The sequence below is a fragment of the Sus scrofa genome, chromosome 13, assembly GCF_054392235.1.
Source record: "Sus scrofa isolate SSC_HxYL_T2T_F1_AM1 chromosome 13, Sscrofa_HxYL_maternal_Yorkshire_Landrace_v2.0, whole genome shotgun sequence".
Lineage (NCBI taxonomy): Eukaryota > Metazoa > Chordata > Mammalia > Artiodactyla > Suidae > Sus > Sus scrofa.
This window is the reverse complement of record NC_139395.1, coordinates 16,892,522-16,908,808: the sequence shown is the minus strand read 5'-3', so window position 1 is coordinate 16,908,808 and position 16,287 is coordinate 16,892,522. Positions and strand designations below refer to the sequence as shown.

The following is a 16,287-nucleotide window of genomic DNA, read 5'->3' as shown; positions in this document are numbered from 1 at the left end:
GTTATTAGTTTACACATAACTGTGTTCCCTTTGCTAAAAAATATTAATAGTAGGAAAAATCGACAGCCCTCATTCAACTTCCTTTTCTCCATCCTTCCAACCCCATTCCTTCTGAGTCATACCTGGAAACCTCCTAATTAACTTCAGCAGTAGTTCTAGAATCAAGAAGCCTAGGGTCCCAGCAGTGGGCTGAGAAAGGGGCGGGAACTCCCACCTCTCCTGTTTCCTCTTGGCCTTTTAATAAGCGTTCATTGGGGTAAATAATGTCCGCATCTCTTCATGGACAGCGCGGAAGCTGACAGGATAAGCTGTGGGCGGAGAGACTGAATTCAACCTCACAAGCTGGGGATGTGTTTACCTATAAAATCGCAACTGTGAGTTCACATCCGTCAAAAACAAACAGGCAAACATTACAGTAAGTCTTTCATCCAAGAACAGGGGATGCTTTCCAAAGTTTTCATTGTAATCCCTGCGTGAAATGGTGTCTTCATTTTTGTTGCCTGCCCCACCTTCCGACCATGCCCTTCCTAGAAGCTGCTGGGGGGCTCCTCCTGCCTTTAGCCCAGGTATGTGCTCTGCTCTCTGCTCTCTCTCCGACCCCAGCAGTCGCTCCCCACCCCACCCCACCCCACCCCCATCCTCCCTCCGGAATTTTCTCGGGTTCTTTGCAAGCTGGCTCTGAGAAACTTGACAAATATACCATTGGAGCCAAATAGCAAGTACTGAACCCAAGTAGCTGCAGTGACCTCAAGCCGGCATCCGGCAGATAAAGTTTGCTCTGGGTTTCTGAGAAACTGCCTTCTCAATTTCTTTTTTGGCAGCCCCTGGCTTCCCCCGAAAAAGCTGCTGGCCGCTACGCACCAAGCCAACAGCTGGAGTATCTCTGGACACGCACATGAAACCCATGAGGAGTTAGTTAATAGCCCAGCCAGCAGGGCTAGCCAGGCCAAGGTCACGGGATCAGCGCCGCCTTTAAAGGGCTGCAGGGCACGCTGCGCTGGGTACCACCTGCGGCTGAGCAGGGACCAGGCTCTGCTCTTGCCCTGCCGCGCACTCTCTCGCGCGCGGGGTCCCGGCGCTCAGGTGCTCCTGCAGCCCGCGAGGAACTGGGGCTTCCGCGGTCTGAGGAGCCCTAGACCCCAGGAAGGCTCCGTGAGTGCAGGTTGCCGGGGCTTGGGGTCTGAGGTGGGCGTTAGGGGGCTCTGTAGGCATGAGTACATTCTGGTGATTTTGCACCTGTAGGATGCCCTAAAATCGCGGAATCTAAGGCATTTTGCAAATTGAGACAAAGTTCTTAAACGTTAGACTCAGAATTGGAAAGGACATTAGAGCAGTGCTATTGGAAGTATGGTATAGGGACCAGTAGCAGATCCATCCCCTGGGACCTTGTTAGAAATGCAAATTCATGGGCCCCGCCACACACCTGTGGGAGCCTGAATCTCTGCACTGGGACTCAGGAATGTGTGCGTTAACAAGTCCTCTTGAAGATTCCCATGCAGCTGAAGTTTGAGAACCAGTGACTTAGAGGTCATTTCGGTCCCAAGCAGGAACGCCCAGATAGACAGCTATGAGTGCACAGTGAGCCATAATAAGGCATTAAATATGGAGGAATATTCAGATACAGCATCTTAAGAACTGAAACACTCATGGCTTGTGGGAATTGCTACTCTGTTTCAAACTGTGAACTACCATCTTTGAGATTTCCTCAAAATAGCAATCATGGCTTTAATGAACATTTCTGAGTTTCTACTATATGCAAGGTTGCAAGAAATTTTCTTTCAAAATGAAGGAGGGAGTTAAAATTTCAAGACTGGTGGCATTTTTTTTTTCTTTAACCAAGGTCTTTGTAATTTGGTATAGTGTTTCATACCTCACTTTTATTTTGGCTTTTGGTATTTAAGTATTCCTGAAGTTAATTTTTGTTATTGTCGTTAACCCAGGATGTCAGAATAGCTATATATTTAATTTGTGAGTTCTGGAAAAAATATTAAAGAAAAAAGATTCATGTTGGTAAGACCTTTTTTTGATCTTTGTGTTAGTTTATGTAATATATTTTACAAATAATTATGGATCCTGAGATTTCTTCTGAATCAAATCGAGAGAGACAATTTGCTACCTTCTCTAATGAACCCAGTGTCAGAGCTAGCAACATCATATGAACTCTGAGAATTCAGTTGCTATGGGGATGCCCCTTAGAAACAAATATGGATGCCATGTATACCCCAATTATGTGGTTCCCCATCCTACAATGTTCTGAACAATTTCTGCAGATGAGACAGATTCCTCACCAATGCTGAGACCCTCACTTGTGAAATACTTGATAATGAAGCTTCTATGAATAGTTTGCTGTCAGCTGTGGGGTTTTATTTTTGGGGGGGGGTTATTCTTCATCTTCTCCTTTGGTGGTTTAATTTAAATATTGAGTCTAAATCCACTAATGACTCATTCTGAACTCTGGAGCAAATGCTACAGATATTTCTCAGTTTCCCTTCCTCTTCAGTAGGTGGATGCAGGACATATGATTTTGATGTAGCACTTGCCAGCATCATTCCAACCTATCTCCACAGAGTTCCCTACCTACCTGCTGTGTGATCAAAACATTGACTTTTTAATATGTTAAAGCAGAGGAGAAAATACTTAATACAATGGTCATATAATTATGTCTTCATGTTTTGAGGCATTTAAAAGGCTGGTTCACTGATTTCAAAAGCTAACTAACTTCCATTTGAAAACAGCTTTGGAAATGTTAAAATATTCCCCAGAATCATGCCTGCACATGCTTGTTCATAAGTGTGCAAAAAGCATATACTTAGCAACCTTCTCTAATGATTTACAGCGTATTCTTGTTTTCATGTTAGTTTATGTTGTGATTTTCCTCCTTCAAATTCACACCACTTTTCTAAAACGGAAGAATTTTTAAAAATTTATTTTATTCAAGTAGTTAATTTACAATGTTGTGTTAATTTCTTCTGTATAGCAAGTGATTCAGTTAATTCTTTTTCAAATTCTTTTCCATTATGGTTTCTCACAGGATATTGAATGCAGTTCCTTATGCTATACAGTAGGACTTTGTTGTTTATTCATTCTATATGTGATAGTTTGCACCTGCTAACCCCAAACTCCCAATCAATCCCTCCGCCCTCCCCCTTGGTGACCACAGGTCTGTTCTCTGTGCCTGTGAGTCTGTTTCTCTTGTTTAGATAAGTTCATTTGTGTCATATTTTATATTCTATATATAAGTAATATCACATGGTATTTGTCTTTCTCTTTCTGCTTTGCTTCACTAGGTATAATAATCTCTAGGTCCATTCACGTAGCTGCAAATGGCATTATTTCATTCTTTTTTATGGCTAAGTAATATTCCATTGTTTATATACAACATCTATCCATATCCATTAATCTTTTGATGGACACAGGTTGTCTCTATGTTTTGGTTTTTGTGACTAGCAATGCTATGAACATAGGGGTACATGTATTTTTTATAATTATAGATTTTTCTAGGTATATTCCCAGGAGCAGAATTGCTAGTTCATTTGGCAACTCTATTTTTAGTTTTTTGAGGACCTCCATACTCTTTTCCATAGTGGCTATACCAGTTTACATTCCTACCACCAGTGCAGGAGGGTTCTCCAAAAGGGAAGACTTTCTAATCCTGGAATATTTACCCAGAACCCTTTAACTCTGAAAGTGGAGAATGGAAATTCACTTGCGATGTATACTTTTCATGGCATTGCATTTTGCTTTGAGTATGCCCCTGTCGGTCTTGTCCAATCTCAGATCCAAGTCCTCTCTGAGCAGGGGTAAAGGAAGAGGAGGAGTTGGGCACTGGAAAAAACTAGGACCTAAAGTTGTTGCCTGTATTTTTGTCACCCTTGTCAATCCCCAGTGCCCCATGGTATTGCCCTAGATTCCTCAGACTTTTTTGAATTCTGATCCTTTATGCCACTCTTTGAGGGCATACTGTAATTTAAGACTTGGTCTCTGAAAAGCCATTGTAAAATTCTAAATTATTTGAAGGGCGCAGATGACACCTTGACCCTTCTTCCTTAGCATGATTAACTAATTGCTTTCTTGGAAGACAGCAAAGGACTTGAAAAAACCTGAGTAGTGGGAGGAGAGCTTTATACAGGTAGTGTAAGGCAGTGTAAGGCAGTGTAAAGAAGATCATCTTTGCAGTCAGATAGTGGTTGGGAGTGGCTTATATGTGTTTGTGTGCATTGGGGAGTAGGAGGTGAGAGAGAAAATGTAACAAGTTTCTAGGAGTTATTGTCATGGCGCAGAGCAAACGAATCCGACTAGGAACCATGAGGTTTCGGGTTTGGTCCCTGGCCTTGCTCAGTGGGTTAAGGATTCAGCGTTGCTGTGAGCTGAGGTGTAGGTCGCAGATGTGGCTTGGATCTGGTGTTGCTGCGGCTCTGGCATAGGCCGGTGGCTACAGCTCCGATTAGACCCCCAGCCTGGGAACCTCCATATGCTCTGGGTGCGGCCCTAAAAAGACAAAAGACAAAAAAAAAAAAAAAAACCCAAAAAACAAAAAACAAGTTTCTAGGCAACTGGATGGCTTGAGGATGTTCAAGTCAAACAGACAGGCCCTGAAATAGAAGTACTCTGGGTGTGATATTATAGTAATAATAATATCTCTGTCTAGGTCTTAAAGCAGTTTATTAAAATGGTTATATTTGAATCTCACAGTAATCCCCAAAATTTAAAAATAAAGTATATGTGTTTATTGCCACTTCATTGGTGAGAAAGTTGAGGTTTAGGATTATTAAACCTTTGCCAACAGCACATGCCCAGTTAGTACAGAGCTACCCTAGGCGTTAGCTTTCCCGGTCCATCTCCTTAATGGAGAAGGAGCAGGTTGTAGAAGAAATGGGAGGATGAAGATGACTCAGCATACCTGACTTTAACCATTGCAATTAGGTAAGAAAAAAAAATTGTAAAGAGAGAGATAACATAAATTAAATTTGCAAACAGTTTGATGATTTAAGAGGTCATCTACTGGGGTACAAATCAACATTTCATAACTTACTATCTGTATAAACTTGGGCAAGATACTTAATGAAACTATATTCTTCTGTCTTATGGGCAAGTGGTAGTACTGACCTCACAGGGATGTTGTAAAAATAAAGACAAAGAACAGTGACTGGCATATAATAAGCTATAGATAAATGCTTGCAGTTCCAGGTAGACCATGGCTAAAAGAAACAATTCAAGATTAATTAAGATTATTACTAAATAAATACAAAAAACCAATGGGTTCTTTGTAAAGCAGTAACAAGCAGCTAAAAGTATAATGAGCAAAAAATTTCTATTCTTAAAAGCAACCAACTACAAAACAGATGAGAACCATAAATGTGTAATGCAGAGGAGAGACCTTTGTTGGACCCCAATTTTACTCCCCTTTCCCCACCACTACCCCAAACACACATTCAAAGCCTGCACAGAATATGCAAAATACCAATATAGGTCTTACGTAAAAATACCTCTCATAAAGAAGGAAGAATTTGTTATACACATAACAAAGATTAAGAATTATTCCACGGAGGAGGAGCTCCTGTTGTGGTGCAGTGAAAATGAATCTGACCAGGAACCATGAGGTTGTGGGCTCTATTCCTGGCCTCACTCAGTGGGTTGGGGATCTGGTGTTGCCATGAGTTGTGGTGTAGGTCGCAGACGTGGCTCAGATCTGGCATTGCTGTGGCTCTGGCGTAGGCTGGCAGCTACAGCTCTGATTCGACCCCTAGCCTGGGAACCTCCATATGTGGAGGGTACAGCCCTAAAAGGACAGAAGACAAAAAAAAAAAAAAAATTATTTCAGGGAAGAGATGAAAATTACTCCCAACTCTAAGGCATTAGAGAGAACAGATTTTGTAAAGAAAGAGCTCAAAGAAATCCAAGAGATAATGAAAGGCAAAGCCAAGGGAAGTACAGAAGGAAAAGAAAACCATTACAAAACCCAAACCCAAATTAGCAACAGCTAGATATAAGTCAACCTTGTCTGACTTATTGAAAATTGAGTTTTGAGTTAGAGGACAGCTTTGGGGAACATTTCACAGATTGCAGAAGATAAAGACAGAGGGAGAAAACTGGTTAAACAGAGCCATAGTGATAGAAAATAACAGAAACAACATAGGACCATGTGGACTTTTTTTCGGGGGGGGGGGGGAGAAGACCAAAAGGAACTGAAAATAAATGTAAAATGCATTGAATTGATTTTAAAATAGCTTTTAGGGGAGTAAAAAGGAACACTAAAATCATCAAATGAACATTCTACAAGTAATTTCTCAGTTTGAGAAAGACAAAAATGAAAAAATCTTTCAACTGAGGAAATGTGGAATTAGATGAAAAATTTCCCAAAGTAAAAGAACATCTAAATTGGCAGATCAAAATCTCGTTATGTTCCAGAAAAACAAAAACAAAGATTAGAATGATATTATTGAGGATAATGGGTAAAACATCCAGATGGAAAAATTAAAAATAAATTAGACTAGCCATATGAATTATCAAATTCCAGAAGACAGTAACTCAATGACAAAAAGCTAAGAGGTAAAATGAAAGGAATGAAACCTGAGAATTCTATAGCCACATTTTATATGGCTTGTGTTCTACATCTATTATACAGTACTGATTTCAATTGTTCTAGATGACAAGTTGAAAAAATATCAGATATATTCAGTTATGACAGACCTCAGCATATATAACCTAATCCTTCGTTACTCAAAGTGCTTCAGAGGATCAGCATCCTTTAGAAGCTTGTTTAAAATGCAGAATTCAGTAACCACTCTAGAGCTACTCAATCAGAGCCTGCATTTAAAAAAGATGCGCAATATCTGGACAAAACTATACTTTAAAAAGATACCTGTACTGCTATGTTCATAGCAGCACTATTTACAATAGCCAAGACATGGAAACAACCTAAATGCCCCTGAACAGATGAATGGATAAAGAAAATGGGGTGAAACAATTGTGGTATTCGAATCACAAAGTAAGGATTATAATTCTTGGAAGAAAAGCCACAGTATAAAAAACTTAAAGTTTAAAAGATAATTTTGTGATAATAAATTGGGAGCCTCCCTTGCTCTATAAAATTCAACAAAAGAATAAAGGAAGAGGAAGGAAAATGTAAGCAGATTAGTGTTTTTTATCTTTCATAGGTGGGGGTCATAAGTATTGTTTCATTTCTAATGATGGTGAATTTAGAAGTATAGGTTAAAACATTTTATTTAAAAATAATTTTTCTAGTTTGCTGTAAGTAAAAATCTGATATATTCTTCCAAATTAATGATTAATGGATAGAAAGTAGAAAAAAAGAAAACAGATGATAAGGCAAAAAATCAAACAAAAGAAACATCAGGGGAAAATAAATAATATATGAAATGGAGATGATAGGCCCAAACATATATTTTATAACATAAAAATAAAGAGCTTAAATTCCCCTCTTTAAGGAAAAAAAAAAAAGATTCCTGGATCAGATCAAAATGCCGAATCCAACCAAATGCTCCTACCAGAGATATGTCTGAAACAGATTTGATAGTTTACATTAATGATATGCTGTCCAAGAGAAAAAAAGGAATTATAATGTTATATCAGATAATGTTGAGAGAAATAAAAAATATATTAAGTGAGGCCTTGTGCATGCTTTTTTTTTTAACCTCCTTCCCTTCTTTAACCTTTTTTTGCTTCTTTTTTTTGAAAAAAGTTTATCGAGTGCTAACTATTGACAAACAACCATAAAGTCTGGGGATATAACAGTGACACAAAGCAGATGCCCTTCTCTGATGGAACTTCTGATCCAGTGTTGACATAAACTATAATCAAAGATTATATAATAATGATAAACAAATGATGGATATAGTCTGCAATGAAGATATAACTGTTATAAACCTTGGGAAATAACTAACATGGCCTAGAAATATATAAAGCTAAAACAGGAAATAAAAGAGAATTGATGAAAATATAGTGTAGGGGAAATGTTGACGCCCTTATTTTAGTCCTTAAGAAAGTAGATAGGCAAAAATAAATAAAGATGAAGTAATAGGTTAACAATAAATTCTATATCATCAGGAAAAACATATTTTCTTTTCAAGCATCCATTAATCATTTAAAAAAGTGAATTTATATTCAGTCACAAGGGAAACCTCAGTATATTCCAAAAAGGAACTATTTCAGACCACATTTTCTTAATGCAATGCATTAAAACCAGGAGTAAATAATAACAACTGAAAAATGTAACAACTTCAATAAAACAAGACAAAATTTGAAATATCTACCCACCTGAAAAATTTAAAACCGTAGTTGAATATCTGTCCTATAATAAAGATGAGACTGCTTCATATCAAAGCCAATGTTGTAGAGCTATAGCTGTACTCAGGAAGATGCATTGCCTTGAAAAGCTTTCATTCCTAAAAAAAAAAGAAAAAAGAAAAAAGAAAAAAGAGGGAAAGAAAGAATAGAAATAAATAGATTAGTCATTCAATTCAAGAAGTTAGGGGAAAACACAAAATGAACCCAAGTAATGATAGAGACAAATAATTGAGTTTTAAGTCCAAGAAAAACAATATAATTAATTAATACATGCAAAAGGTCTTTTGTGGAAAATTCTGAAGTAAAAAGAGTAAACTACTAATTGCTTTAATCCAGGAAAAAAACCGAAAACAAAACAAATGCGTAATATTAGGAATGAGAAGTTAGAGATAACCCTTGAGGGTAGAGAAAAAAGAGAATATAATGTGTCCGATTTTATCATAAATAGTTTAAAATCAGAATGAAATGGAAACCTGTAGAAGAAAGTAGGAATGATCATTGCAAAATCCAACCAAAGAAACAGTAGAAAGCCTATGTGGCTTTAACTTTGGAAGGAACTGAGATGGCTGAAAGCTAACACTTTGGGCCTGGGCAAAGCTTTTCAAAACTTTCAATGATAGATAATTCCTCTGACATTTAAAATGTTTAGAAACAAAAGGAAAGAAGAAAAACTTCCAAATCATTCTCATGACTCCAGCAGAATTGATATAAAACCAAAGATGGTTTACAAAAATAAAAGACAAAGTATTCCTCACTTTTGAACAGTGATGCAAAATTCCTGAATCAAAGATTAGCAAGTAAAATCCAATAGTACATAAAGGAGAATATTGGATGATTAAATGGAGTTTATTCAATAATAGTTAATAATAGTTAAATATTAAAAACTCTAAATTATTACTAATTTTTTAGAAGTTCAGCACAGGTGCTAAAAAGTAACTTTTGGTAACATTAAATATTCCTGATTTTCTTAACTCTTAGGTTAGAATAAGAAGAGGGGATATTTTCTTAACATGGTTAGAAATACATATTACAAACCAGCTGCCACATATCACACTTAATGATGAAACACTGAAATAGTACCATTAAGTTAGAGATATTTTCAATACCATTACTTAACATTGTTGTCAAAGTACTTGTCAATTTAATAGTGTAAGACAACATAAGATACGGACATGTAGGAAGGAGGAGCCAAAATAATCACTGTTTTTGTTTAAAATCAGAATATTCTGTAAGTCTAGATAATTAACAGGAAAGTTCACTAAAATGGCCAGTACAAATAGTCATTTAGCAAAGTGAGTAGAGGAAAAGATTCCATTTACAATAGCAACAAAGAATATGAAACATTCAGGACTATGTATATTCATAAATGTTAAGAGTGTGTCTAGATCAGTAAGAGAGGGGAAATGGTTCTTAAGGATCTTAGGTATACAGTTCAGAGGAGAAATATAATAAATGTAATTCCCAGTCTCACTTGTAATTATAGAAATGCAAAGAGCCATGAGGTTATATGAATTTTTCCCCTTCAATCAGGATTTCATAAAGTTTAAAAAGTGTGTGATGAGAATGTAAGGAAATAAGGACTCCCATAAGTTCCTCGGGGAAATGTAATTTGACATTACCTCTTTTGTTGCTATTGTTTAATATTAGTCATCATTTTAGATAAGCATTCTCTTTGACCCAGAGTTTCTGCTCTTAGTAAGGGATCCTATAAAAATACTCCTCCCACTGTACTATGAGGTTAATTGCAACGTTGTTTATCATTGTGAGAAAATTTTCAAACAATGTAAATACCCATCTTTAGAGAACTGGCCAAATGAATCAGGATACATTTGTATAGTGGAGTACTAGGCAACAGTTAAAAAGAAAAAGGTAGATATAAGAGCACTGTTAGTAATATTTAACAATAATCAATCATTGACTAATCAGAAAGGATTTTGGTTTGGAATAGTATACCCATTCTGGTCAGCGACAATTATTCCAAATAATTAAATAAGGAAATGGATTAACAGCTAATATGACTATTAATAAAGTACACATGAGATAGATACATTTAGGAAGAATAATTGAGACCACAATTGTTTTTAAAAATTTAAAGACTGGGAAGTTCCCCAATAGCTCATCAAATCAAGGATCCAGTGTTGTCAACTGCCCTGGCGGGAGTTCGATCCCTGACCTGGGAATTTCTCCATGCTTTGGGCTTGGCCAAAAATAAATAAGTAAATAAAACAGAAGTCCTAATGCAGTCCTGCAGCCATGCTCGTGGGTTTGTGTATTATCTGTGGCTGATCTTACAAGGGAAGAATTGAGTATTTGTCATGAACATAAAGCCCAAAATACTTATTATATTGTTTTATAGGGAAAATTTGCTTACTTTTGGCTTAGTGAATTAGCACTCATGATATTAAAAAAAATTATCTTTTTTTTATTATTATTAAGGCTGCACCTGTGGCATATGGAAGTTCCTGGGCTAGGGGTCGAATTGGCGCTTCAGCTGAAGGCCTAACTCTGCCACACCTACAGCAACACCAGGTCCAAGCCACATCTGTGACCTATGCCACAGCTTGCAGCAACACTGGATCCTTAACCCACTGAGTGAGGCCAGGGATTGAACCTGCTTCCTCATGGATACTAGTCAGGTTTTTAATCCACTGAGCCACAGCAGAACTCCTAAATAAAATTGTCTTTATCAACTGGATTTTACTTTTTTATTTTTTGTCTTTTTAGGGCTGCAACCCATGGTATATGGAGATTCCCAGGCTAGGGGTTGAAACAGAGTTGTAGCTGCCAGCCTATGTCACAGCCATAGGGATGTGGGATCCGAGCCGCGTCTGTGACCTACACCACAGCTCATGGCAATGCTGGATCTTAGCCCACAGAGTGAGGCTGATGATCGAATCACGGCCCTCATGGATCCTAGTCAGGCTCATTAACCACTGAGTCACTACTGGAACTCCAGATTTTACTTTTAATTATTTACTTCCACCTGTACCATAAACTTTTAAAGAAAAAGTTCTCTTTTTGAATTCTTTGTATATCATGACCATTTATTAAAGGGGGAATGTCACTTATATAAGTTAAAATTTTTAAGAGAAGGAAAATCACCAAATAACCAATATTTACATTAAATTATGTTTATAACAGACATCACAAGGAATATAATGAGAATGAAGAAAAAAAGGACATTTTTAGGAAAAAATATCTCCAAATAGCTCTTCTCCAGATGTCTGTTGCAAACAAGCATCCGTATAGTGTGGCATGAATGTAACACAGTGGCCTCAGGGACAATCCAGCAGGTTAAGGTTCTGAACTTTAATGACAATTGTCGGTAATTCTACCAATAAAGTTTTAAGAAAACAATAATAGTTCGCTAGTTCAACTTAACATTTCAGATTTATTCTTGGATCCCTCAAATTTGTAGTATGATGGTGGTATTTTAGCTTAGGCTAAACTGCCTTAATTTATACAAGTTTTGTCTCTAGGGATGGCAAAATGTGTCAGTTTGTTTACCAACATGGATGGATGGTGGAAGTGGTCCATGCAGCTAGAAAGGAGGAGCAGATTGTTACTGACATGGGTTAGAATTGTGATACTAAGAAGTAGGTCATTGTGATACTAAGAAGTAGGTCAACTTGGTTCTATTACTGTTTTTAAAATCCCTTTATGCTTATCTCCCACCAGACCACTCCTTCCAACCTATCTTTGGTGCACCATGCTTATGATCATTTAGTGTAAAATCCAAACTGGGCTCATAAACTGTACTGAGGTATAATTCATATACAATATAATGCATCAATTTTAAGTGTATTATTAGAACCACTTGGTGAATGTATACTTCCATGTAACCATATCAATATACAGAGTATTTTCATCATCCTCAAAAGATCCATAATGCCCAAAGGAGGGCACTTTTTTATGTTCACAGCAAAATTGAGCAGGAAGTCCAGAGAGTTCCCATGTCTCCTGCCCCCACACATGCACACACACCCGCACCAAAGTGATACACTTGGTAGAATTGATGAACCTACACTGAAGAATCATTATCACCCAAAGTCCATCGTTTACTTAAGTTTCACTCTTGTACATTTCTATGTACATTAGGGTTCACTCATACATTTCTATGTACATTAGGGTTCACTCTTGTACATTCTATGTATATTCACTCTTGCACATTCTATGTACATTAGGGTTCACTTGTACATTCTTGTACGTTCACTCTTGTACATTCTATGGGTTTTGACCCATGTATAATGACACACATCTGCCATTATAGTATCATACAAGCAGTTTCATGCCCTAAAAATCCTCTGTGCACCACCTCTTCATTCCCCTCTCCCTACAAACCCTGACAACCACTGATCTATTTTCTGTTTCCATACTTTCCTTTGCCAGAAGAGCATATAATTAGAATCTTACAGAATGCAGCCTTTTCAGGTTGGCTTCTTTCACTTATTAATATGCATTTAAGATTCCTCTGTGTCTTTTCATGGCTTGTTAGCTCATTTTTTTTTAGCACTGACTAATATTCTATTGTCTATTGTCCTAAAATTTATCCATTCACCTTTTAGAAGGACATGTTGGATGTCTCCAAGTTTTGGTAATTATGAATAAAGCTACCATAAACTTATCTGTGCATATTTTGTGTGAATATAAGTTCTCAACTCATTAGTAAATACTAAGGAGTGTGGTTGCTGGATCGTATGTTAAGAATATGTCTAGTTTTGTAAGAAATCAACAAAATGTCTTCCAAATGGGCTATGTGTCTTGCCTCTCCACCAGCAGTAAGAGTTCCTATTGCTCCATCTCCTTGCTAGCATTTTGATTGTGAATGTTTTTTATTTGCTATTCTAATAGATGTGTTATCTGTTTTAATTTGCAGTTTCCTAATGACATACAATGTGGAGCTTCTTTTCGTATGCTTATTTACCACCTAGCATACCTTCTTTCGTGAGGTGTCTGTTCAGATCTTTTGCCCATTTTTTAATTGGGTTGTTCATTTTTCTTACTGTTGAGTTTTAGGTTCTTTGAATATTTTGGATAACAGTCCTTTGTCAGGTACTTATTTTGCAAATATTTTTTTCCCAGTATGTGTCTTATTTTTTTTTTTTCATTCAGTTGACAGTGTCTTTTGCAGAGCTGAAGGTTTATATTGTAATGAAGCTTGGCATATCCATTATTTCTTTCATGGATCTTACCTTTGACATGCTATCTAAAAAGTCATTATGAAATCCAAGGTCATACAGATTTTCTTCTGTTACCATGTAGACATTTTATAGTTTTACACATTACATTTAAGTTTTTAATTTTTTGACTTAATTTTAGTGAGGGGTATGAAGTCAGAGTCTAGAATCTTTTCCTTTTTTTTTTTTTTTTGGTCTTCTGTCTTTTGTCTTTTTTGGGCTGCACCAGCAGCATATGAAAGTTCCCAGGGAAGGGGGTCCAATCGGAGCTGAAGCCACTAGCTTACGCCACAGCCACAGCAACACAGAATCTGAGCTGTGTCTGTGACGGATACCACAGCTCATGGCCATGCTGGATCCTTAACACATTGAGCAAGGCCAGGGATTGAACCTGCATCCTCATGGATGCTAGTTGTGTTCCCTAACCTCTGAGCCACGATGGGAACTCTAAATCTTTTTATTTTTTATGGCCACACCCACGGTGTATGGAAATTTTGGAGGCTAAAGATAAATAGTACTGTTTTTAATTCCAAATTCCCACTGTTCATTGCCAGAATACATGAAAATAAGTGACTTTTGAATTATAAACTTTTTATCCTACAATCATAGTTCGAGGAGTTTTTTTGTGGATTCTTAAGGATTTTTTATGTAGGTAACCACATCATCTCCCAACAAAGGCAGTTATATTTCTTCCTTCCCAGTATGTGTGCCTATATGCCTTTTATTTCCTTTTTCTGTCTTTTCACATGAACTAGGACTTCCAGTACAATGTTAAGAAAAAAGTGGTGAGAGACAACCTCTTGTCATGTTCCTGCACTTCCTCACCCTTAAATATGATGTTAGCTATAGGGTTTTTAAAATTTTTCTATTTAATGATTTTTATTTTTTTTCCATTATAGTTGGTTTACAGTGTTATATCAATTTTTTACTGTACAGCAGGGTGACCCAGTCACACATACACATAAACATTCCTTTTTCTCACATTATCATGCTACATCATAAGTGACTAGATATAGTTCCCAGTGCTATACAGCAGGATCTCATTGCTGATCCATTCCAAAGGCAATAATTTGCTTCTATAGATTTTAAAAAGGCATTGTAATTTTAAATTGCTGCTCTGATAATTCCAACATCTTTCCCATATCTGGCTCTGGTTCTGATGCTGGTTCTATCCCTTAAACTGTGTTTCTTGCCTTTTTATTATGCTTTAGTATTGTTTGTTGAAAGCAGAATATAGACTTAGTGTATCAAAGGAGCTTCAGTAAGTGTTTAGTGAGCTGCAGAGGAAAGGGAAGCATTTTATAGTTCTGTGAGTAGGTCTCAGTCTTTGAGTGAGCCTGTGTTCCTGGGCTGTGAACTTCAAAGTTGCTTCTCAGGTTTTTCACTCCCTTAGGTAGGACAGGATGGCTAAAAGGGGCTGGAATTGGGTAGTTACCTTTTCTTATGTTGGTTAAATTCTAGTAAAATCCTGGGAGGTTAGGCTCTAGTAAAATAGTTTGTCCTGAGGTTAAGTTTTGTTAAGAAGAATGGATGTCTTTGGAATATTTCAAAATGGTTACTTTTCCCCCACCGCCTGTGGGAAGCACAATGGGATTTTTCTGAGATCTTCATTGTGAGAACTTGCTAGAGCTACAGGAGATGAAACTTACAAGTGTGGGTACCACCTTAACAGTGGGCCACCCCCTGAAATTTGTAACAACACCATTTGTCCTAATGGTGTTTCCAGCAATTTGTCAATTGTAGTTCAGTTTCCTTAACTCAGGCACTGAATCCCAGAGAAGTTTCTGCAGAAGTCATGCAGAAGCGAGTTTCTGCACTGGTAAGTCATGATTCTTTCTGTCCACAGTTTGGGGCTGTGGTTTGCCCTATGACCTAACTTCTCTGATGGATCTAAGAAGAGGTGATGACTTTCAGTTTCTTCAATTGTTTACTTGTTGTTAGGATAGAATGATGACTTCGAAGTTCCTTTATGCCAGACTGGACACAGGAAGTCCTAGGATGGTTATAAAAGAGAAAGAAAGTAATGTTCAGCATTACACCAGAACAACAGGCATAAATTGGCACTATCCTGGGAAACTGCATCATATATTTGACATTTTTTCCTTCAGTTTTTTTAGGAGTTCCCTGGCTGCTCAGTGGGTTAAGAATTTGGCATTGTCACTGCTGTAGCTCAGATCACTGCTGTAGTTCAGGTCACTGCTGTGGCTTGGGTTCGGTTCCTGGCCCAGGAACTTCCACATGCTGCAGACATAGCCAAAAATAAATTAATTAAATTAAATAACTATAGTCTATGCCTAGATGGCCAGACTATGGAAGATTCTTAAAATTAAAAAAATTAATAACATATTTAGTAGAAATTTTTACCATTTCAAAACATAACTAATTTAAAAATTATGCATGAGATATTTTACATTTCACTGTACTAATTTTTGAAACTAGAGAATGTAGTTTACTCTTATAAAAATTCCTAACTCGAGTTAACCATAGCTTAAATTATTGGACAGTATACTTCCAGACCATAAAATTATCCCTCAAATTTTTGTTGCTTTACTCAGGAAAAAAAAATTTAAGGATGAACTACATATACCCTAGAAATAAATGCATTTGACATTAAAAAATGGGATTATAGTCCTATATACTCAACTGTGCATTTACCCTCTAAGTTACTGCATCCATTTAATTAAATTTAGTAAACATTTATTTACTTGCTTTGCATTATATCAGGAGAACCCCCAAGTAAAGGAAAACATGGTCCCTTCTCTTAAAACTTACCTTAAAGATGGGACAACTAATCATGTACACA

General features: G+C 37.0%; 1 protein-coding gene across 1 annotated transcript in view; it reads left to right on the top strand.

The window, feature by feature from the left end:
- The first annotated feature begins 1,000 nt into the window (after nucleotides 1-1,000).
- The window catches only part of COL6A5 (collagen type VI alpha 5 chain), a 127,626-nt gene continuing 112,339 nt past the window's right edge, over nucleotides 1,001-16,287 (top strand). The window contains exon 1 of the mRNA XM_005669263.4: nucleotides 1,001-1,152. The gene's annotated coding sequence lies outside the window, so the exon portion shown is untranslated. The remainder of the gene's footprint in view (nucleotides 1,153-16,287) is intronic.